The 24,619-nt window shown below is 27.3% G+C and overlaps 1 pseudogene; it reads right to left on the bottom strand.

Moving 5' to 3' along the window:
• Positions 1-17,590: 17,590 nt before the first annotated feature.
• LOC124929632 lies at positions 17,591-22,547 on the bottom strand (annotated as a pseudogene).
• Between the last annotated feature and the right edge of the window lie 2,072 nt (positions 22,548-24,619).

Raw genomic sequence — 24,619 nt, 5'->3', positions numbered from 1 at the left:
GATCTGAGGTCTCTTGATATGTCGTTAATTTCTGCTAAATGGGCGACCTATATATGTATCCGAAATGAAGTTGTTAATATGAATAAAAGAGTTAGGATATATGGTTTGTAATTTACTCACTCGTGCTTGAAATATGCGGCCAAACGTTCTCCACTGGACTCGTTGTTATAATCTCTGCAAATAGATCGAATATTAAATAGCACACTCTTTAATGCTAATTAGTAACAACATTGAATCTTACATAAAAAGGTTCTGCTTCGGGACAATTTTTCAAAATGTAAGATGAGCTGTCACTCGATCGATATAATCCAAGTTGTATACTTTTCCGTTAGATAGGTCTCAATGATGCAAAATTGAAATGCCCGATTTCAGGTTGTCATTTTCTGATCTTGTTCCTCCATAACTTGGCACATAAACTAATACTTTCGTTACAAAATAGCTCTCGCTTATAGAGGCTGGGGGTGGTATTATTCCGCAAATATCTTTTCATTGTACCCATGTAATGTTCAAACGGATACATCCATCGATACTGAAAGGTCCTCCAAGCAAAGCCTCAAATGACAAGTGAACCGGGGATGCATCATGATGTCGAGATTGACGGCGGAAAAATCATTTTAAATTGCAAAGTGTCAATGTAATATCCATGTACAATTGTTCCAGGTCCTCTTGAATCAACTCTTTGAAGCACAACAACCGAAAGAAACGAGACAAATTTACTAAGCATCAAACACATACTCTGGAAGCAATCCACGGGTTGCTAAAGGAATTAGATTTCCAACAAAATGTGACAATCATGACTCTTAATCCCGAAAGCTTTTTCTCTTCCAAATTTACACAACCCCCGATATTTGAGCAAAACCCATCAGGCAACTTGAGATCTTTCAAGAAGTACAAAGACGTATTTTTTTTCGGATGTCAAAGTGAAAGGCGCTTCGGATAATGAACAACTCCTTCATCATTTAGGATGTAACCATGATTTATGCCTAAGAGTTCTAAGTCTTTACGGGCTTTAGGACCATCCTTAGTCTTCTCTTTCACATTCATTATTGTTCCCAACACGCTATCACAGATATTTTCTCTCAATATGCATCACATCCAAATTATGTCTCATAATAACGATTTCCAATAAGGCAGACGGAAGAAATGCTAATTTGTTCCAATTGTCTCCCCGTTTCATGATATATCTGGTTCTCTTGCTCATATCCGCACTAAGAATTATGTCTTCTAGGTCTCGTGCTTGCTCATAACTTTCTTGCCCCGTTAACAATCTAGGGGGATCTCTATAATCAGTTCGACCATCAAACGACTCTTTATCCCTTCTGTATTTGTGCTTCGGTGGAAGGAAGCGTCTATGACCCAAGTAACATTGTTTGGAACCATGAACCAATCGAAGAGATACTGTGTCGTTTTACAATAAGGACAAGCGAATTTACCTTTCGTACTCCAGCTGATAATTCGCGTATGCGGGAAAGTCGTTAATGGTCCACAACAACGCAGCTCGCATGTTAAAGTATGCGAGGTGGTGTGCATCAAACGTTCTCAACTCCTGTTTGCCACAGTTCATGCAACTCTTCGATCAATGGCTGGAGAATATGTCAATTGCATCTCCCGGACTCTTTGGACCCGGAATTAACATAGATAAAATGAAATTGCTAGAATCCATGCAAGTCGTGGGTGACACATTATAAGGGACGAGAATTACCGGCCAAACACTGTATGATTTTTTCCCATTTGCAAATGGTTGAAACCCATCGCTTGATAAACCCAGTCTTACGTTTCGAGATTCTGAAGCAAAATCTGTATAATTTTCATCAAACGTCTTCCAAGTTAAGGAATCAGCGGGGTGTCTCAACGTATCACTATCAACTCTTCCTTCTTTATGCCATCTCATCATTGGAGCTGTTTTTGAGGACATGTATAGTCTTTGCAGTCTTGGTATTAATGGGAAATATCTCAACACCTTTTTTGGAATGAATTTCCCATTTGCTTCTCTCGAACTGTCCCACTTGTTTGGTCGACTTTCCATCTTGAAAGACCGCAAACTCTGCAAGAATCTTCATTTATGTCGTCCTTCCAAAATAGCATACAGTTGTTCTTACATGCGTCTATCTTGTCATATTTAAGCCCGATATCAGTAATGAATTTTTTACTTTCGTAGTATGAGTTTGGCAATTGAGCGTCAATCGGTAATATGTAGTCTTTAAGCAGACGCAGCAACATATCGAACGAAGAATTCGTCCATTAACATACATTTTTATGTGAAGTAGTTTCAGTAGTGCCGATGATTTCGTTATTCGAGCACCTTCATACAATGGCTGTTTGGAATCATCAAGCAATTTATAAAATCTATGCGCATCTTCGACTGGTTCATCGTTGCTCGGGACTCATTAACGTTAGGGAACATATCGTTTATAAATTCGTGCATATAACGTTCTTCATTGACCTGTTCATTAACTGTATATTCATCTCCTGTCTCGGATCGTTGAATTCCGGCACGGCATCCTCCGACTGATCATCGTCATCATGATCATCATCATCATCATCTAAGTCATCGACATCTTCATCGACATCCTCATTAACAACTTGAGTAGTACGTCTCTTTTCTCCATGAAAATACCAAACTCATAATGAACATTTATTCCATAAACGATGAGGTGAGTCTTCACTTCGTCTATTTCCATAAACGGCGTGTTCAAGCATTTCATGCATGGACATTTCACGGTTTGTCGGGATGTACTCCTAACAGCATACTCGAGGAATTTGTCAACACCTTCCTCGTAATCTGGATGATCTCGACGTAAGGTCATCCAGCTTTTATCGGGTACTTCCATATTTCTAATAAAATGGAAAACAACCCGCATTATTTTACTTATATTTCACTAATTAATTAGGCTTACATAATGCTAACATAATTTCTATCTAATCTATCATTATCCAACCGATAATCAATTTAATTTAACATTATCGAAACCTAAACAAACAATATTTCATTCATATACATTTCAAACCTAATCTAACATTATTTCATTCATATACATTTCAACATATCTAACAAACAAATAATTCAATTCATACCTAAAATCCAATATAATACAAACAATGCAATTCTAACTTAAAATCTAATTTATTCATACGTAAACCAAATCTAACATAATCAAATCTAATTCAAACAATTCAATTCATACCTAAAATCCAATATAATCCTAACAACATAAAAATCCTAAAAAACTGACCTTTTCAGCAGTTGTGGCGGCGACGGTGGAGAGGCGCGGCGACGGTGGAGGAGGCAGCTAAAGGTGGAATAACCTCGGCGATCTTCAAGAGACGGACGGTCCTAATCCAAAATTAGACAAAATCAAACCATAATGTCAAACTTAAATTTGACATAAATCCACCAAAGTTCAAACTAAATCATCGACCAAACAAATATAATCTAACAAACCTAATCTAACAAATCAATATAAAAACCAAATCGAACCAAAATATTGAACATATAACCTAAATCTAACATTAATCAAACAATTTCAAACCAAATCTAATAACCAAAATCAAATCTAATCCAAACAATTCAATTCTAACATAATCTCAATAACTATCAATCAAACCAAATAACCAAACCTAAAAACAAACTCAATATAAACCAATTTTGTACATTAATCAAACCTAATAACCAAACATAAATCAAAATCAATAAACATCAATCAAAGCAATTAACCAAACCTAAATCAAACCCAAATAAACCAATTTTTAACATTAATCAAACCAAAATCAAACCTCAATCAAACCTCAATCAAACCAAAATCAAACCAATCTAAACTAATAAACACCAATTTTAAACCATAATCCTAAATTAAACAAAATCTAACATAAATCAACCTAAATCTAACAATTACAAACCAAATAACATATATAACATTAATCTAACATATATACCAATCAGATTACAAACCAAATCTAACATATACAAACCAAATCTAACATATATAACATTAATAATTCCTAAAAACTAACCCTAAATCTAACAAATCCTAAAAACTAACCCTAAATCTAACAAATCCTAAAAACTAACCCTAAAATTAGAAACTGACCTTCAATCAGATGGACGGAGGCACGACTGAGAGCGGCGGAGGTGCGGCGGCAGTTCTTCAACCGGATCCGCGGCAGATCTTCAACCGGAGAGGCGTCTTCGCGGCTTCAACAGGGGCGGCGTCGTCTTCTTCAACCGGAGGGAGTCGTCGATCGGATGGCGGGGGCTTCCTGTTGGCGGCGCTGGCGAAGAGAAGCGGCTGGAAAGAGAAATCGGAGAAGAAACGGAGAAAATAGAAAGAGAGGGTTTTTTTTTTAATTTAATAGTTGGTTACCGAGAGTTATATGAAAACTCTCGGTTTTTATTTAATTAATTCCGAGAGTTTTCATATAACTCTCGGTTTGTATTAAAATATAATCGAAAACCGAGAGTTTTAGTATAACTCTCGGTTTTTAATGTTTAAATTCCGAGAGTTTTAATATAACTCTCGGTTTTTGATTTTTTAATACATTTTTACAATTAAATCTAAATTCACAAAAACGAGAGGCTTTGGTAAATCTGTCGTTTTTTATGCATATTTCTGAAAGTTATATATATTTAACTTTCGGTTTTACAACATGACAAATTGTAAAATTATTTGGATTCTCAATTTCTAATAACGTTGAACAACATTAATTTAACACATTTGATATCCTTAAAACATTTCTCAATCCATATGATCAAACATTACACAAATACATAGGATAATCAAACATAAACATTCATATACACTTCTATATATAATCAAACACATTCATAAACATTTTAACATTAAAGACAATCTAAAATTTTAAAATAAAACACACACTTGATTATATTACTTAGGAGTCTAGATTGGAAGGTAGAAAACCAATTAATTTAACAATTTTGTGAAATGATAATTCCGAAAGTTATATAATTAACTTTCGGAAATATCCATCAAAACCGAAGGGTTTATATAAAACCCTCGTTCTTGAGAAATGTAAAAACCGAAAGTTTATATAAAACTTTCGGTTTTGATGGTTATTTCCGAAAGTTAATTATATAACTTTTGGAATTAGCACTTGATAAATTGTTAAATTCTTTGGGTTTTTCACCTTCTAATGACCTTTAACAACATTAATTTAACACATTTGATGTCTTTAAAATATTGCACAATCCATATGATCAAACATTACATACATTCATAAGATAATTAAACATGAACATTCATATAGACTTCTCTATAATAATCAAACACAATCATAAATATTTGAACATGAAACACAATATTAATTTTTAAAATACAACACAAAATTGATTATTTAGTTAGAAGTTAAGATTGGTGGGTTAAAAACAAAATAATTTAACAAACTAGGTAGTGTTAAAACCGAAAGTTATAAAATTAACTTTCGGTTTTGATGTGTATTTGCGAAGGTTTTTAATATACCTCTCGGTCTTGACCTTGATCAGAAGTTTTTGGGAATTGTTAAAACCGAAGGTTTATTTGAAAACCTTCGGTTTTTACCATTCCCCATACTTACAAAAAAATTAGATTTTTTCAAAATCTGGGTCAAAACCGAAGGTTTATTTGAAAACCCTCGGTTTTTACCCTTCCCCATACTTAGAAAAAAAATTAGATTTTTTCAAACATGGGTCAAAACCGAAGGTTTATTTGAAAACTTTCGGTTTTTACCCTTCCCCATACTTAGAAAAAAATTAGATTTTTTCAAACATGGTCAAAACCGAAGTTTTATTTGAAAACCTTCGGTTTTTACCCTTCCCCATACTTAGAAAAAAATTAGATTTTTTCAAACATGGGTCAAAACCGAAGGTTTATTTGAAAATCTTCGGTTTTTACCCTTCCCCATACTTAGAAAAAAATTAGATTTTTTCAAAATCTGGGTCAAAACCGAAGGTTTATTTGAAAACCCTCGGTTTTTACCCTTCCCCATACTTAGAAAAAATTAGATTTTTTCAAACATGGGTCAAAACCGAAGGTTTATTTGAAAACCCTCGGTTTTTACCCTTCCCCATACTTAGAAAAAAATTATATTTTTTCAAACATGGGTCAAAACCGAAGGTTTATTTGAAAACCTTCGGTTTTTACCCTTCCCCATACTTAGAAAAAAATTAGATTTTTTCAAAATCTGGGTCAAAACCGAAGGTTTATTTGAAAACCCTCGGTTTTTACCCTTCACCATACTTAGAAAAAATTAGATTTTTTCAAACATGGGTCAAAACCGAAGGTTTATTTGAAAACCCTCGGTTTTTACCCTTCCCCATACTTAGAAAAAAATTAGATTTTTTCAAAATCTGGGTCAAAACCGAAGGTTTATTTGAAAACCCTCGGTTTTTACCCTTCACCATACTTAGAAAAAAATTAGATTTTTTTAAACAGGGGTCAAAACCGAAGGTTTATTTGAAAACCTTCGGTTTTTACCTAAAGATTTTTAAAAAAATAGGTCAAAACCGAAGGTTTTCAAATAAACCTTCGGTTTCGGCGATGCGGTTTTTTTTTTTAAAAAGGTGATAAGTCAACAAAAACATAATTATTTAACAACATATTAAACCAAACCAAACCAAACATAATAACAATAATTCATAAATATTAAAACATAACGCATAAAAATATTAATTGTCATCGTTCGTACGAAAAACTAATAAACCCATAATAAATCTAGAAATTAATTATTAGATGGGGTGGAAGGAGGGGGTGGTTGATTCAGTCGACTCCTCAACAATACAAGTTCCTGTTCGAGATTCTCTAATCTCTGAGACATTTCGGCCCGGACCGCTTTGATTTCACTGAGCAAACGACCTCTTTCCGCATCCCTTAATCGGATTTGTTCCATTTCCAGCGTCATCTTTCTTAACTCTTCCTCACGTGCCGCAATTTCTGATTGTGCTATCAGATTCTGGTAACACGGATGCAGTTTCTCCGGTGTACGCCGAAGTCTCTTCCATGTCGAATCATCACCCATATCCTAAATGCATTTCAGATATATGTATATATATATTAATCAAACAACTATTTCGTAAACTAGCATAAATCTAGATCTATAATATATATATATATATTAAATATATAAAGTTAAGAAATCTAAATCTTATAATAAACAAAACAAAAAAAACCAAATGAAACAAATTACCTGAACGAGAGAGGAGAAGAACCGGCTTGGAGGAGGCAGGCGGCGACGGCGGCGGAAGAGAGAGAAATGAGAGATGAGTGGAATGAAAAAGAGAAGGGTTAGGGTTTGTATTTATAGAGGTTGATGCCGAAGGTTTTCATAAAACTTTCGGTTTTGATATTAGTCAAAACCGAGGGTTTATTAAAGACCCTTCGGAAAAAACCAATAACAAATTTAGAATTTTTTTTAATGAGCAAAACCGAATGTTCTTTGTAAAACTTTCGGAAATGAAATTTTCAAAAAAGGCAAAACCGAAGGTTCTTCGAATAACCTTCGTAATTAAAAAACCAAGGGATTTCAAAACCGAAGGTTTTTACAAAAACCTTCGCAATTAACCCACATCCAACACTTAGAATTTTTTTGGGTTTTTTGGGAAGGTAAAAACCGAAAGTTCTTTGTAGAACTTTCGGTAATAATTAATAAACCCGAAGGTTTTACACCCCACTCGGAATCTATTTTTAATCCCGAAGGATTTGTTCCTCTCAGGAGTATTTAGGAGAGGTTTACAAAACCTTCGGGAAAAACCGTCGGTAAAGGTCTTTTTTTTACTAGTGATATTACATTTATTTTTTTAAAATGATAAGATATTTTAAATAAAAAATTATTAATTAACACATTTTAAAGAAGTCGGATATTAATAAGTGAGGGTAAAATGTTACTACAAAATGCTCGAAGTGAAATAACGAGTAATATGAGGTTAATTGAGAAATGTTAAAAGTGATGTCACAATATTGGTAAATCTTGAATTTATTTTGGGTGGTTAAAAAATATCAACATCATTTTCTAAAGTCAAATGAATATTAGTTTCTTACAAGTTCTTTCTAAAATAAAAAATTTAACTATTTTTTATTTAACCATTATTATTTTCATAGCATAGCATGATAATATATTTATAATAAAAATTTAATAGAATAACTAAAAAATTAGTAATGAGATATGGTAAAATTCCGTACAAAATGTTTTAAAGTGAGGTAACGAAATTAATAATAAGATCAATTAGAGAATATTTGAAGTAAGACCACAAAATACGAATGAATATTAGTTTTTTTTAGATAAAAAAATTAAATATTTTTTATTTAATCATTATTAATATTTTTTCATCAGATTATAAGATATTTTATAACAAAAATAAATAAGTAAAATGGTATTATAATTGACCCAAAGAGTTATATAAATGAAGATAAAAGTTCACTATAAAATGGTAAAAAAAAATTAACAATATTATTAATGAGAGTTCGGGGTTGATTTTAGTTATATCATACAATTACAATTAATAAGTTTAAATTTATTTATTTTGGGAAAAAATATCAATATTAATTTTTAAAAAATATATTAGTTTTTTAATAAGCTTTTTTAAAATTTAAAATTAATTATTTTTTTTATTTTTTATAAAACAATTTAATAAGATATTTTATAATAAAATTATAAATAAATTGCATTTTAAAGAATAATATGAATATTTTAATTATATATAATTAATAACAAAATATAATAAAAATATTAATATATATATAATAATAATAAATATATTTTAACTCTATATTCTGACAGGTTTTAAATAATAGATAAATATTTATTATTTTTATTTATAATATTATTATAAATATTTCACAAATATTATAAAATTGAATTATTATTATTTTTAAAAAAATAATAATTGATGTTATTGTAAAAAAAATAACTATATATAATAACATATAGGTATATATAATTTTGAAACAATAATTTTGTAGTGTTAACTTAAAAAATGTTTCAATATGTTTGGAAAAAAAAAATAATACTTGTTAACATAAAATTCTTGTTTTTTTAATAGTCTAATTAACTTTTATGTGGGACAATGTTACACTTTAATCAATAAAGTTAGTTCGATTGACCTGTGTTGAGAAAATTTTTGAGAGTCTAAGATGCTTACCAAGATCTCCTTTTTGGTTGGAGTGTTATCCACGGCGGTATTCACATTGACGATAAATGTATGAAAAATATATGATTATTGTGAGTCGTTGTCGTATATTTTACAAAGAGGTTGAGACAGTTTTTAATCTACTTTTACATTGTCACGTTGTTGCAAGTATATGAAGTTTTTTGTGGAATTTGACTAGAATATAATGTGTTATGCCGGAAACTGTTAGTGGCTATTGGGGAACCATTTCTTGTTCTACCCACCTTTCAAACAATTTTTCCCAAACTACCCACTTTTCTCTCTCTAAATCATTAATCAACTTTTTAATTACACATCTTTCATATTAAATTCACTAATTATTTTATTTATAAATACAAAAATATTATATTTTTTAATATATATAATTAAAATTAAACATTATAAATATAATTCAAATAATATTATAAACTAAAATAAAATATTATACACTAAAATAAATTAAATTACATAAAATTTTAATATTATATTATATGAATATTAAAATAATACATATATTACATAAATATTAAAATAACACGTATATTTTAAAGTTTATTGTAATTTATTTTATTTTAAAGTTTTTTAAATTAATACTTTTATAAATATTTTAAGATTTAATTATTATTTTAAGATTTAGTTTTTTTTTATTTATTTATTTATTTAAGGTTTATATTATTTATTAATTTTAGTTTATAATTTATTTTGATATTTATTTAGTTTGTTTAGTTTTAATTATATATTATATTTATAAAATTAAGTAGAAATAAAATATATGTGTTTTTAATATTTAATGTATATGTTTATTTTAATATTTATATAATATAATATATTTTATTTTAATGTATAATATTAAAGGGGGTAGATAATGATTTTTGTTTTAGTTTATAATATTTATTTGTATTATTTAATTTATAATGCTTATTTTTAATTATATATATTATAATTATAAAATTAAGTAAAAATAAAATATATGTGTTATTTTAATATTTATGTAATATATTTCATAATATTATTATGAATTTTAATTATATATTTGTATTATAAATAAAGTAATTAGTGAATTTAATGTGAAAGATGTAATTAAAAGGTTGATTAATGATTTAGAGAGAGAACTTGGATAGTTTGGGAATGTGAATGAAAAAGTGGGGGTAGTTTGGAAAAAATTGTTTGAAAGGTGGGTAGAACAGGAATTGGTTCGCTATTGGGAGGCATGTATTGGGGCGACTAAAAATGAGAGACTTAATAGATGAGTCTCTATCCTTATAATTTTTGGTGGACTATTTGGTTGGAAAGAAATCAGAGAACTTTTAACAATGAAACTAGGCCGTTAAGAATTATTCACAATGTCATTATTATGACGTTATCGGAGATTAGATTCAAAAAACCTGTGGATTCGTGTGGAGATCTTATTGCGTTTCTTGAAGATCTTCGAGTCAATTAGTTATTCTAATATTGTATTCAATTTGTACATAACTTTTTTTCATGTTATGCTTTTATCGTCGTGCTTAAACGATTTTTTAATTAAATGAACCATTTTAAAAAAATATTATTTTTTAATAGACATTGCACATATATTTTAATTATTATTTTGACTTTTGATCAATAATAAACACTTTTTGGAATTTTTGAGAGAATAGAATAGAAACGAAACAATTATGTACAAGAGAAGAGAATAAAGACACAAACATATATTTCGTTCAACTATTTTTTCGTCAATTTAAGATGATTTGATAATTCACGTTAAAAAATGAAAAAAAAAATTAAATCAATAAAACTAAAAAACTAAAAATTTGATTAAAAATATTAACCATATTTACAAGATTTATTCCAATTGTCTCAATCTCAACAAAATTTTTATAAAAAAAATTAATAAAATATAAGATTATATAACTTCACACAATATTAAAAAAACAGAACAAGTAAAAGAATAACATACCCACCATTCAAATTTCTCAAACTTATATAATTTATATAAATAGTGTCTAACAATTATAATACTATAAAATTAATTTCAAACACAATGTAATGGTAAAATTTATGTAATAGAATTTAAATGATTATAAAAAAAATTATAATATATATATATATATATGATGCTTAATTTTTAAAGTGTCCGGATTATCGGGTCGAGAGCTGTGGTTAATTTGGATATATATGTGAGAGTAAATGGATACTTTGATCGGATTTTGGGTTGACCCGCCCATAAACATTTTTACCGTAATATTTTTTCACGATTTTTTATATTATTTCTCGTGTAAATGCATTGGATACATGATACTAGTTAATGTGTAAAACTGTAAATAAAAAAAATGAAATTTAAATGTGTCATATTTTTATATAACAAAATTTAATCAAGGTGAAATTCTATGTTTATTGTATTTGATTAAGTTTTTTAAAAATTATTGAATATAACAATTATTATATATTATATATTGTGATTAATATTTTATAAAAAAAATTTTTAAAATTTTTCTTAATTATTTCGCTTATATATTTGTCCATTTGCATAGAACGAAAATCTCTCTAGTTTAATTAGTTTTAATTGATTGGTAGTTAGTAATGAAACTCCTTTGTATAAAGGAGAGAATATATATAATTGTTTGAAATAACTTGAATAACATTGTATTTTCATTAATCCTTTTTTTATAAGATTTTAACATGTTATCAAAACGATATTAATTTAGGTGACAAATTGTTATATTCTGCTTCTATCTAAGGCCGAACCAACATTGATGGCGGGCTCTATTCTGTATATTCTAATAGTATTGAAGGAAAAATTGGGTTGGAACATGAAGAATAGAGAAGAGGTATTTGATGAATTAAAGAGGATGAATTAGGAATCTTCAGACATTGAAGTTTTTTGAGTAGCTGAAGAAGGAGAATCAGGTGAAATTGTTGACTTTCACTAATTCCATTGCTTCTTTCAAAGACTTTGATGTAATTGTTCTTGAAAAAATGCGGGTAACGAACGAGAGATGAGAGAAAATTGTGAATTTGAGTCTAGCCAAGCGGCTTTATGGAAAAGGAAATCCGGATATTGAAGGAGCTAGCAGAAGTTGAAGAATCGATGGGGGAAGGCATTGAATTTTAGGCGAAGAAAACCAATTCGAAAGTAAACAAATACGAATGGAGGGGGTAATCTTTCATCAATGGAGAAATCAATCGTCGGAAAATAAAGTTCAGAAGCGATCAGAAATGTGAAGTGCCCCTCAGTTTGCGAAAGGTGTACCGTGTACGTACTTAAGGAGAAGAAATAACAATTCTCATTTTAACTGTGTGGTGATGAGATCAAAGGTCGTTGAAAGAACTTGATAGCCTGTTTCATGGTTTATGGTTTTCTTCGAAAAGTCCTGACATAAAGGATATGAGAAGAGAATACCACCTCGTCGAGATGGATGAGAGATGTCGATAGAATATTCAAGGATTAGATGAGAGAAGAAAAATGAGTTAAGGATCGATCTTAGTCATTTCATATCCCTATAGCGATGAATCCATATGAGGATAACTAATTGGGTGGGGTGAGGTGGCCAAAACGATAGGGGCCTAAATGCTTATTAAAGGAAAGTTGATGAACCGATAGAAAAAAAGTCTAATAGAAATGAAAATACGACGGTAAACCTAAAAATTATATTAGTTTTAGATAAGACGGTTTTAATGCGTTCACATGGATCAAATACATTTATAATAGGTTAATAAGCTATTGGTTGCTAACTTAAAATGGGAAGGAGTCTGATAGTGTTGCAGGCTTGTTTGAAGATAAACCTGCTTAGAAAATAAAATTTCGTGAGTTCAAATTCGAAGACTTCTATTGTTGAGGGCCATGATGATGATGTTGACTTGTTTGGTGAAGAGACGAAGATGAGAAAAAGTCTGCAGGCAGAAAAACATGTAGTAGAGTCCGAAAAATCTCTATTCTGTTGGATGTTAAACCATGGGATGATGAGACTAATATGTAAATGCCCAGATGGAAGAGATACTTTAGGGAGCTTCCAAACTAGTTTATGTCGGACATTAAATTAAAAACCTGCAAATTATGATGAACATTGTTGACTCTCAAGATGTTGATCAACAACTGTAGAGGGTAAATGGAGATCCTAATTCTTTAAAAATTAACCACCAAATAACCACGATGATGCGATGAAAATGAAAGAATGCTAAATTGGCTTCTTTAAAATGTTTGTGAATACGAGTACGGTTTTATCGATCAAAGTGAGATTTTGAAAATTCTTCAAGTGGTGGAAAAAGATTCTCTTACAATCGAAAAAATGGAGCTGACTGAATTAGTTTCCTCTTTTGTCTGTACTGGGTAGTTAAAAAATGAAGCTTTGGCTTGCTCAGCTGTCTATGTTGGGTAGCTGAAAAAAATAGAGTTTACTGAATTGAGTTTGATCGGTTGTTTATGTTGGGTAGCTGAAAAAGAAATGGAGTTTGTTGAAGACTTAATGTTTCATCGACATGTTTTCTCAAGTGAAACTTTATTTAATATACTATGTTTCTTCTTGAGCGAAATATGTAAAAATAATAATTTAATAAATTGTGAATTAGTCACTAACTAAAAATGTTAATTGGTTTAAATAATTACTTAATTAGTTTATTAATTGTCAGTGTGTAGTGAAACTAGTAGAGATATAATTGTTTGAAATGAATAACATTACATTTTCATAAATCTTCTACTTAATATTTTAACAACTTTTTCCATCGTCCATCCTCTTTCAAGATAATTTCAAATGGTAATACACTCACTACTCTTTTTTAGGTATTGGTAAATTTCAAATATTTTTACATAGACTAATTAAAGATAAAATTAACTCAAATTCTTTTTTATTAACTAAAAATATAATAGTTACAAGTGAAATCAGATTTCTTCCTAGATGAGATTATCATTGAAATTACAAGTGTTCTATTAAAGCTAAATTAATTTATTTTCTTTTTGTGTAAGTTTGATAGATTATTATTATAGTCAATTAAATTCACCAGATTAATTGAACATTTTAATTATTTATTTGTGAAAATTAAACCCCAAATTCCACTTCATAATTTTTTTTAATTACTTGATCAATGTTGAACTACAGATAGGGGTCGAGGATAAGTCCAACAAACCCTCGGGCTAAGGTAGCCCACTCCCCAGGGCAGCCTATTTGATAAAAAAAAACACTTAAAATAGTTAGTTAAATTTATTAATTTAATCAAAATGTTGTAGCATAATTGTTTATGATAAAATTAAGAATTTTTATTTGATTATGAGTTTAAATTTCACTAAAACTATTTTTTTATTAATTTTTAAACTAGATCTAAAAACAAAAAAAACATATCAACATGAGCTAGTGACTCAAAACTTAGAAAAATTGAGTTGCTCATCAATAATTTTTAATAAATGATGTCATAATATTGTTTTTTTTGGAATTTTCACAATTTGATTGCGAGCTTTGCAATTAATATAAATTGGGAAGAATGCTAATTTTAAACACCAAGTTGTAAGAGGTGTCAAATTTACTCATTAAGTATCAAAATTCTATTTATATATATTAACTTGTCAAAAAGTGTCAAATTTATTTAAAATAACGGAAAAGTTAAACGGAGTTAAAAATTTTGCCACATTTAATATCCACATATTATTTATTTATTTTTAATTTACATTAATTATTTTAATTTTTTTTTTTCATTCAAACAAAACATTCAAATTTTTCCTTATTTATTTTTCTCTCTCTTTATCTCTAACTCTTCATTCTTCTAATTGTTCATCTTCATCTCTTCATCTAAATATGAGTAATTATCATGAAATAAAAGGCTAAAATCCATAGTAGGTGGGATCCCATTAATGTCATGGAAGAATTTTAACCCACCATTAATCATATCTGATGAAGAACCGTCGAAATATTTGGAATCAACTCCGTTTGAAATCATAGATCTGGATTTCATTTTCCTATTTTTCCGACAGTCGCCGGCTCGCCGCCGATCGATACACTACGGAGGGCCCCACTTTTTGTCCAGTACCTACATATCTTGTAGAAATACCTCGGCTACGCGAGGTGTAGTTGTTGTAGTAACATAATTTCGTGTTTAGAGAATCGCATCTCAAACACTTCATTGGCTATTCCGCCACCTTCACCATCGTCACAGTTTTTGGGGGTAAAGAGAGTGAAGAATAGATTACTCATATTATAGATGAAGATGAACAGTGAGAAGAAAATGAAGAATTAGGGGCAAAGAGAGAGAAAAAATGGATATGGAAAAATTTGGATGTTTTGTTTGAATGGTAAAATAATTAAAGTAATGTAAATTAAAAACAAATAAAAAATAGGTGGATATTATATGTGGCAAAAATTTTAACTCCGTTAAAATTTTCTGTTATTTAAAATAAATTTGACAATTTTTGACAAGTTAGTATATATAAATAGAATTTTGATACTTAATAAGTAAATTTGACACCTTCTTACAACTTGGTGTGTAAAATTGACATTCTTCCCAATATAAATTGTATGCTTTCAAATAAAAAAATAAAAAATATTTTGATAAATGAGAAATGAAAAAGTAAAAATAAAGCATCTAAATTATATTAAAGCGAATTTTTTAGTTACACGAAATAAATTAGCACAATCCTAAATATAATCGTTATAATCACTTAAACTTAAACATTATTTGTAATGAGAATCGCCTGAAAATTTTAAAGCAAAATATTACGATTTAAACTTATAATAAAATAGTTCAAATATATTAGCTCGAAACATCTTTAATTTGATTTATTAGTGTTAGAATAGATACAGAAATTGTATTGAAAGATATATTTTAAGTTATATAGGATATGTCTAATGTATAACATTATATTAGACTTATAAAAAAATAATAATATTGATATTATCATAATTTATCTTATAGATATATTATTTTATATTAAAATATTCCTCCTCAAACTAAAGATGGAAATGACTTGAATAATTTGAGGGTTAAAGACAAGATGTTGAAATGTTGATAATGTATTCTTTAAGCTTCAAATACTCATGAGCTCCATCCCAATTACAGTTACCGGAGGACAGTGTGTTGATTGATAAAACCATCAAATCAAAAGTAGAATTTTATAGGCATTGAATGCTGGAGTAAAACATTAACTGAATGAATTTCGAAGTTACTCGTGAATCTCGAGATTTATTCAACGACGAGATGGTAGTGTATTGCATAAAAGAAATCAACGAAAATGGTAGAATCCATTGGCATAGAATGTTGGGGGACAACACCTGAAAAAGAAACTCATTCTAACGAAAAAATGACAGTGTGTTGACTAAATAATCAGTAAAAAACATATATGATTGGATTAAGACCAATAAAAATAAAACTCAGAGAATGATTGCCGAAAAAAATAAGAACATCAATAGATTTTTGAAAGAAAAAATATTATTAAAAAATATAATAATAATAATAATAATAATAATTAGAGTCCTCCATCCATCTAGGGGGGTGAGCATTGGGTAGATTAATCCGAAATACTAATTCGGATTGGATATTTCGAATTGAATTGAGATCAGATCGAATTGGATTAAAATTATCCAAATTATCTAAACAAAAATAATTTTTCAATTTTTTTTCTTTAAATTACATTTCACCTGAATAATATATTTTTTACTTATTTCTGCATCGTTTAGTCAACAAGATTTTATTATTATTTTTATTTTTGTTTTGAGTTCAAATTATAAATAAACAAAATTAATTATAACATTAAAAATTTAATACTATTTTTTTTATAATTAAACATTAAATAATAAAAAAAATTAAGTAATTAAATTTTCTTACTCCAATAGGTGAGCATTGATAGAGTAATCTGAACTGAATTCGAGTTACAAAATTGGATTAACTATTTCGTTTTGAATTAAATTCAGCTTTATTTTAATTCGGATTGAATTTGAATATCTAATTAATTTAAAATTATTAATAATTTCAAGTTGATATTTAAAATATATAAATATTTTTTAGTTTGGATTATCCAAGCCATATTCAATTCAATCAATATTGAATCCATAATAATTAGTAAAATGTTTTGATTACGAATTTAATAAATTTAATTTGAATTTATTAGGGATAAACAAAACGAATTATATTTAATGATAATTTAGAGCTACATAACTTGTTTAATAGATATTATATTAAATTATAAGAAAATTAATATATAATATATAATAATATAATAAAAAACTAATATAATATAATAATATAATATTGATTTATCGTAATTTATTCTAATGGGATAATATTTTACATATATATATACTTATATAAATATAAGTAACAAGTAATATTTTGAGTGCACATTAAAATTAAAGTATACAGAATTAAAGTATACAGAAGTATACTGGATATAAAACACATATATATATATATATATTATTTATTTATTTATTTATATTTATTTTTATTGATAAACGAGAGAATCAGAATCATAGAATTGAGGATGATGATCAATGATGATCAAATGTGGTTGATCATCCAAGGAGGCAAGACTGTGTTTGGCTTTTGCCTTTGTAGAACAACCATTTCTCTTTCTTTTTCCTTCACTTCCTTTTCTTTAATCTGCTTTAATAATAACAAATAATTAATATTGAAATCATCCTCGTCATAATGATAATATCTAGATATACAATAATGTTGTGAATTTTGGATTCGACACGAAAATTAATACGAACCAAACTCATTGAACACGAAAAAATTAAATTAGGATCATTTATTTTTTTGTTCGGGTCAAAATCAGGTCGACCTATTCAACCTGATTAATAAACATGTCAAAATCGGGTCAACCTTGAATTACTCAAAATAGACCCGATAATCTGTTTACAAGTTTCTTTGTGAATTTTGTATTTTTTTTCTACTAACTCGCTCATTTTCTTTGTAATATTTTAAAAAAAAATGTAATTTAATTTAATTTTATTTTGTGTTGATGTCATTTTTATTTGAAACGGAGAAATATGAATTAATTATATCGGATTGAGTTCAAAATAAGTTAGGTAAATCGGATCATGTTCGTGTTATAAATCACAAATAAATAGGTCAGTTTTATGTTAAAACTACATGTTAATCTAAAATCTCAACCATATATATATATAAATTAGCTGAACTTTGATAAGCACATTAGACTCATGGACTACGACATCCTAACCCATGGTTAACTCATCCCTTATAGTAAATAAATTAATAAAGTGTTTATAGACCCTTAAGTCAAGGAACCCAATACTCTTATTGGTCAAATTCAATGTTTTTTCTAATTTTATTATCTAACAAACTTCGGAAAAAAAAACTAATTTAGATGTACTACAGTGAAAAAAAACTTACTAATGTTAATGTGAAATAATTGTTAAGTGAGATAAACAAAATTTGAGTATAACTAGACAACCAAACAGAGTCTAGTAAGAGAATCTTAACTTCAGTCTAATATTGTTCACAATAAATCATGTTTAAAGAGTATCTAACTACTTTTAATAATAAAAAATATACATTAATTAACAGTTTAAGTCTAGTTTTATATGATTAACATGAATAAAATGATTGGTGAAAATGCGTTAATTTCATATATTTTGGGAGTTTTATAATGATATCACTTCTTTGACATATTTAATCTCAGAGTCCATTTGATCGATGAGAATTAGAATTGATATTTACTATAATTATAATTTCAATTTCACACAAATTGACATTTAATTATTATGCTTGTTTAAAAATATTATAATTAATATTGTAATTTAATTTCAAGTATTATATTTGAAAGAAATACAAAAAAATAATTTAAATATATTATTTGTATTATTAAAGTATTAGTTTGACATAACCTATTATTAGGGTAGTATAAGTTTTGAATTTGTTAGGATTCAATACATGTTAACTTTTTAAATTAAAATAACATTAATTAAAACATTAACGATGTTGCAATGATAAATAATAATAATAAAATTTATTTGATAGTAATATAAAAATAATATTAAAAATAAATTTCGAATTAAAAATAGTATAATTAAAAATTATACTTTGAATTCTATTAGAATTAATTACAATTTTTAATCTTAATATCTAACTTATATAAGAATTAAAATTACATTTTTAATTTTTAATTTCAATTCTAACTCTAATTTCCTTAATTTCAATTTTATCAAATTTTTAGAACAAAATTCTCACTTTTGAGCCTAAGGGCTTGTTTGGATTTGAATTAAAAATTATAACTTGAGTTATTTAAAAATAATGATTGGTGGTGATTTTGAAAAGATAATAAAATATTTTTGATAAAAAATATTTAAATATATTAATATATAAGGATAAAATAAAAAATAATAATTTAAAATAAAATATTTTAGTATATTGTTCCATGAATGAAATGATTTGACGAAGAGAGTGGAGTGAAAATATGTTTTTTTATTTGTAACCAATCAAATCCTAAGTCAATTTTTTTATTATATATCTCTAAATTAATTTACTTTAAAATTTAGAACTCAGATGAAAATGTGACAAATATAAAATAAAAAATGATAAAATTGAAACCTTTTTGGCGATTGAGTTATTTTCCTGCTGCAGTTCCTTTTTCTGTTCAATACAAAGGATTTGCGATCAAAATTATTTAAAGCTCAAATAATATATATATATATATGTGCATTCTACTTAATTACTAATTTAATTAATCATAATATTTTATTTTTTTTTAATTTTAATAAATAGAGTAAATAATCTATATTCACCGTTAAGATATATCAAATAACAAAATTAATTCTTAAAAAAGTTTAAAATATAAAAGTTAATTTAATTTTTATTTATAACTTCTTAAATAAAAGTGAAAATTATGACAGTAGGGATACTATACCTTTCCCTTAAAATAAAAATAAAATAAAATAATTACTAATAATAATTTATAACTTATTTTTTTACCTTTTTCTCTAGCTCTGATATGGACTCCAGCATCAATTGATTCTGCAAACAAATTTACCAATATTAGTATAACCTAGGTAGGTATAAGGTCTCAAAATCTAACCATAAAATTGAAATAATGAATAAACCCTTACATTATTACCAAATTTTGATATGCATCTCAAGATTTATGTTTTTTAAGTAATTTTTTAAAGTATACATTCTAGGCCTTCTTTCATGCTGATTGCTTTTAAATAACTCATGATTATCTAATTTATCATTAAATTTACCATCGCATCTTTAAAATTTTCTCAAAATATTAAAATAAAAAAGTATATATACACATATATATTTATAACAAATAAAAATAACCCAAGATAAAAAAAAAATTGCAAGACCATATAACCAAAAAAATTAAGGATAAAAATAGAAAACATGAGATCGTAGCTCGTAAAGCATCACACTATTAGAGGAGGATAAGAATATAAATTGGGGAAGAGAAAGAATGTTATTATCTGGAAAAAAGATTAAATATATGAATGAAAGTAGATAGAGAATTTTTTTTATTTTTTTTAGTCAAATCAGATTGTGTTGTCATTAGATGTGTTCAACTAGTCGATTAATCGGTTAAATGGTTCCTGTTAAGTCCGGTTTTACCTCTTAATTTACAAACATGTTAACGGATCGGTATTAGTATTAATTTTATTGGTTTTGGTTCTACTGGTTCGGTTAGTTCCGATCGGTTGACTAGTTTAACCGTGAACCGATAATTTAAATTATTTTAATTAATTATTAAACTTATCGAATGATATTTTTTTCAAAATTCTTTTTTGTGCAGTACTTTTATAGTATTCTTTCCTTTCTTAATTTATCTATGTTATAATATATTATAGTATTGTTATAATATAATTTATCATAATAATATTGTATAGATACGTTTAGAAATATGTTAATATTAATAAAGTCTTCAATTTTAACTATGTAAATTATATTTTTTTTAAAACAATTATATGCAAATTATAATTTAAAATTTAAAAATAACTAATATTATTTATAATATATTTAATATTTACAAAATAAATATAATTAAATTATTATGGTTTACCAGTTAAATCAATGGAAAAATAATTCAACCGAAAACCGAACCGCTTAACCAATAAACTTGTAAAATAAATCTGGTAAGCTATTTGTTAAGTTTTTCGGATTTTTTCACAGCCTTACCCGTCGTTCTCTCACCAATTCTCTCATTTAAATTCACTCCACCAAATCATTTCTCCACTTTTTTTAATCATATAATCTAACATTAGGGTTGGGCCATATTCTTTGACCAGTTAATGATTTTCTGTTTAAAAATTATACATTTGAAATACTCTAAGTTAATATCATTTTTATTAAGCCAAAATTAAGTTGATCAGTTAATTTATTTTTTAAATGTCTGAGACATAAATATCCTTAAAAATATATATAAATGGTTGAAGGACTGATATTAAAATATATATAAAAATAATCTAAAAAAGAGCTTGTTTTGTTTGTGATAGTTTGTTTCCCACCTTTTGGACCTCATATTCTTAAGTCCAGATCCAACTGGGTTTCCAAGCTTTGAAGCTCTCTTAAGCTCAATGAATCCAAATCTTCTCCCATGAAATGCCTATACAATATTTTAATATAAGCAATCAGATTCTCCATTAATTAATTAATACCCATATTCATTTTTATAAGGCAAATTAAGGGATAATTTTATTATGATTAAAATTCATTTGTGAACCGCGGGCTTCCCTTCCCTTCCCTTACCTATGGTTTCTTTGCACCACCTCCAGTCTTGATTTAAGACTAGCATGCTCCAGACTCCAGTTAGTTTCCTACATGTTTTATAATAATTAAAAATTAATTTAGTTTTAACAAATTGAAACAAAAAAAAAAATTATATATATATATATGATACCTGAGACTCCTGATTGATTGCATGGAGTTGCCTTTCTCCATAAGAACCTTTCATGTCTTTCAAGGATACTTTCCATGCTGTATAACAGTATTTTAAATAAATAAAAATGAAGGGATTGCACAGTAGTATTATTATATATTAATCATATATGGATTTCTCATGAATTGTACAGGTTCAGGTCTCTAAGTACGTACATAGTTTTGCTTTTTCGTGACTTTTACTCATGAAATTTGAAACCTTAAAACTTTCCAAAAATATTACAAGCTTGTTCAGATTGAGTTATTTTAATAACCTAGACAAAGAAATTTAATGATCGTCAATTATTTTGAAAGGTCGATGATAATTAATTTTTGATAAAAAGACTTAAAGTTGTTAATTTTTATATATATATTATGTGTAGGGTACTTACCAGGAATCGGAGGAAGAGTAGTGAAAGAGTTTGCCTCTAGGGGAGAAGACGATTAGGGCAACTTGAGCATCGCAAAGAACGGAGATTTCGTGGGCTTTCTTGAAGAGACCAGATCTTCTCTTTGAAAAGGTTACCTGTCTGTTTATCTTGTTCTCTATCCTCTTCAAAACAACTTTTCCAGATCTCCCCATACCTATACCTAGCTAATATTTGTGCTCTTTCGATTATACATGGAGATCGAATTATGGGTTCCTTTTATTAATGGCGAGCGAGCGAGTGAGTTGTGGACGATTAAGTTTGAACACTTTTTTCTTAATTAGATGTTACTGTATTTGTACCTTTCCTCTGTCCTTCTAATTAATATTGTCGGATCTACATAGCTACGTATTCATTCACCGAAGGCTTGTGTTGATTCACCTATATATAGAATTATTATGGGTTAAGTTAAACAAAATATTATAATCAAAATGTTTGAAATCAGTTTTCTCTCAAACATCACTGTCAATCTGTTTCTAAAACTTAATTTTCTTTATATTCCCACCTAACCTTTAAGTGTTTGATTCACCTTATAATATCGAATTATTATGGGTTAAGTTACAGCAAAATATTATAATAAAATGTTTGAAATCAGTTTTCTCTAAACATCACTAACCTGTCAATCTCTTTTTAAAACTTAATTTTCTTTATATTCCCACCTAACCTGAAGATCTTGTTCGGACAAAATCAAATATTATTTCTCATCCATTAAATTACTAAATTTATTAATTAAAATATTATTTATTTTAAATATTATTTTTTATTTTATTTTATATATTAATACCTTTAAAGGTTTTTTTTTAAAAAAAAATGATTATTATTTTCAAAATTATCAAACAATGAGTATTTTTTTCTTCCTTAATATTATTAAAAAAGAAAAATCATATATATCCTAACGATCTTTAATTATAATCTCATTGTTTAAATTTATTATTTTATAAAAAAATTATATTTTCTTCACTTTTTAATTTTATTCAATTATATTATTTAATAATAGTTATACATGAATTTTTTTTTTAAAAGAAAAAAATTGAGAGATAATATTACAGAACTATAATTTTTGTAGGCTGATCAGTCCACTTGACCACTCTAGTAATAAGAATAAAATTTAATTTGTTTTTTCTTAATTTATATGTATACTTTATTTATATTTATTATTTTAAAATAATCTAATATTATTTTTTTACAAAAATTTTTAAAAAATATATTTAAAATATATTAATGAGTTTAGAGACTTCACCCTGTAACCAAGAATAAAATAATAATAATATTATGACTTTTCTTAGTTTTATAATAGTAATATAAATTAAATTTTAACTATTTTAATACGAAATAAATTAAACAATATATAAAATTAACTGTATAAATGAAAAATTAAAGAAATGTTTTGATCATGTGGTAACTTCGTCAGCGGCATTAAATATAAAAGTTAAATATAAAGAAGATTAAAGTTAAGATAATTTGTGTCATAATAGAGTTTAATTTTGGTAAGACACGAGCAAATGTCCTCGTCTGAACCAAGACATTATGTTGTTTACAAGAAATAAATAGCTTACATGTGGGACGTTGCTATATTTGTTTTCTAAGATGATTCTATATAATTTTTGTGGGAGAAACTTGAGAATCAACGATTTCATGTAAGATCTCGTCTCGTTGGATGGAGTTTTATTAAAGTGAAATCTTACTAATATATTTGAATGAAAATGGTTGTATTGTAGTTAGTCGTGTCATATGTGTCATGAAGATGTTGAATCGACAATTCACTTACTTTATATTGTCGAAAGATCATTGATATCTATAGTCTTTTGTTGTGTATTATTAAGATTATTGAGTGATGTCCGAGTCTCGGATTGTGTTGAGAAGTTTGAATTAATAATGCGGACTAATATGGCCTACCTACCTAATTGGGTTATCATTCCAATATTTTTTATGGACTATTTGGTGTAGAGAAATCGTCGAACTTTTATGATCGCATTATCCGTTGCGTATCATTCATAATGTTATTATAATGACATTTTTTTGAAAATTGTTTTGGAAAGTCGGTGGTTAGAGTCGGATCGACGAATTAATTGTTTTTCTCGAGAAACCAATGAGCTCGATAAATATGAATAAAATTTGTTCATATCATGTTTTGTCGTTGTGTGTTTAAACAATTCTTATCATTTTTAATATACCGGTACTAGTTTCAACAAAATTAGACAATAAATTTATATATCAAACAAAAATA

Source organism: Impatiens glandulifera, chromosome 3 (assembly GCF_907164915.1).
Source record: "Impatiens glandulifera chromosome 3, dImpGla2.1, whole genome shotgun sequence".
Lineage (NCBI taxonomy): Eukaryota > Viridiplantae > Streptophyta > Magnoliopsida > Ericales > Balsaminaceae > Impatiens > Impatiens glandulifera.
The sequence above is the reverse complement of the archived record's forward strand: the minus strand, read 5'-3'. Positions and strand labels throughout refer to the sequence as shown.